Source organism: Trichechus manatus, unplaced genomic scaffold (assembly GCF_000243295.1).
Source record: "Trichechus manatus latirostris isolate Lorelei unplaced genomic scaffold, TriManLat1.0 scaffold00262, whole genome shotgun sequence".
NCBI lineage: Eukaryota > Metazoa > Chordata > Mammalia > Sirenia > Trichechidae > Trichechus > Trichechus manatus.
Window position 1 is genome coordinate 1,150,497 of NW_004444198.1, and position 2,071 is coordinate 1,152,567.

Consider the following 2,071-nt stretch of genomic DNA (forward strand, 5'->3'; position numbering starts at 1 on the left):
CAGGTAAGCTGTTAGCTCAAGTCCCAAGAACCAGAGATCAGATGAACAGGAGCCAGCTGCAGGATCCAGAATGAGCAAAAGCCCTCAAGCCTTGTCAGAATGTCCACTTATATTCAGATGCAGGCCACATGCCCAAGGAAACTGCCTTTCAACTGATTGGTTACTCACAGCAGGTCCCGTCATGGGGATGATCGCATATCAAATCTCAACAGGGAAGCGATCACAACATTCTGTGACTGCCAAAACACTAAGAATAGTGGCCCAGCCAAGTTGACACACAATCTTAACCATCACATGTCTTAAGCTGAATCATTGAATGGAGAATCTCTGCTTAGTGGGCCTATATCAATAAATTCACACTAATCCAACTTTATGTTCCTTGCACATTATTCCTCACCCTTAATAGCCATTCCCACACACATTCCCCAGATTATGTCTGTATACATTAGGAAATTCAAGTAGTTCTTTTGGAGTGTAGCCCACCTCTTCTTGAGTCACACTCTGTACTGCACCTTTTGGGGCTCGATGGACTTGAGTCTAGTTATAAGTCTAGAATCAAAGACGGATGGTGGGGGTAGGTTCTGAGGACACTGCACAATGTTTTGCATGGCATTTGCCTCAGGAGATACTTCAAGCAAAGATTCCTCAGACAAAGCTGGATTAATCTCTTCAGATGGGGGCAGAGGGGCTTTTACTGGCAGATGTGGTTCAGCAGAGTAAGCTGGATCAATTTCTTTAGATGGGGTAGAAGGGATGGTTTTATTGATTCAACAGAATTTTGCGACTCAATGTCCTCAGCGTCACGATTCATGTGTCCTCATCTCCATTTTCAAGATCCCATTTCTTCCCAATCAATAATAATTATTATTATTACAGTAATAAAGCAAGGCTCTTCTCATCCAGAGGTGTATAGGCCAACATTGCTCCTTTTTGTACAAATAATCTCAGTAGATGTGGCGCTCCATACACCTGGGACATGAGTGCATCAGGGTGATCTGCAAGGATTTCAGCATACTCTGGTCTCTCAAATTTGTAGAGTAGCTCAGTGCGAACATGACATTGAAGTATTCCTTTACCCATGCCACAACTTCAGTAACAACATACTCCTTATTATCTGTGTTTCCTCGTGATTTCTTGTAATTTGCATAATCCTCTAGAATGGAATCCACATTCTTCTTGGCAGGAAGATAAAACGGCTGTTTTTGACTGGTAATTAAGTCCCAGTCATCAACAATCCATGGTTTTAGTTCTTCAGGAATCTTTAACTTCAACTCTGTTCATGAATCTTTCCTCATTTTCAAAAGTAGGATCTACTCAGGCCGTTTTCTTCTGAGAAGACTGAGGAGTCTCACTGGTACTGCCACCATCTCTATTTCCAGGTGTTTTCTGTTTATTCTTTTTTGTTTTCTTCAACATTTTTCTGTTGCAGACCAGATGTCTTCTTTCCTGGGACAGCCCTTCTCATCTTCCCCCCTGCATATTTGCTCCTGATTGGCTTTTTGAAGTTCTCTCTGTTTCTGCAGATTGGTGTACACGTTATTTGCGTACTCTGCTTTCTGGAACCCATTCATCTCAGTTTTTATTCCAACCACTGTAATGTATAAAGTATTTCACTTGTTTGTCCTTTATGGCAACCTTTACACACTTTGCTTCATAAAGAAAAGGCCCATGAAAGCATAGCACTCACTCACCCTCCTGGAATTTAGGCTTTGGATCCTGCTTTGGCGCCATTTATAAGTGATTTGCCGCCTCCTTCTCCCACCACGCTTGACTACCGCCCCCTACTCTCAACCCCACCCAACTCTGCCTCAGACGCGCCGTCAGGCACAGCCAACTCTACATCCTGGGCCCGATTTGCCAGCGCCCGCAGACCTCACTGAAGTTTACATATTTTTTTAATAAGTTTATTCCTCCGTGCTTTATCTTTTCTTGCATTGTATTTTCTGATTGACTATTGATTTTTGTTCTTAATTTTGTATCCAAATTACTGAATTCTCTTATAGTTTATAATTTTTAAAATAAATTATCTTGGAATTCCATATCAACAAGTAAACCACTTGTACATAATGAT

At 41.7% G+C, this 2,071-nt stretch overlaps 1 pseudogene; it reads right to left on the bottom strand.

The window, feature by feature from the left end:
- Window positions 1-399: 399 nt before the first annotated feature.
- On the bottom strand, window positions 400-1,703 carry LOC101346193 (mortality factor 4-like protein 1 pseudogene; annotated as a pseudogene).
- Window positions 1,704-2,071: the final 368 nt, after the last annotated feature.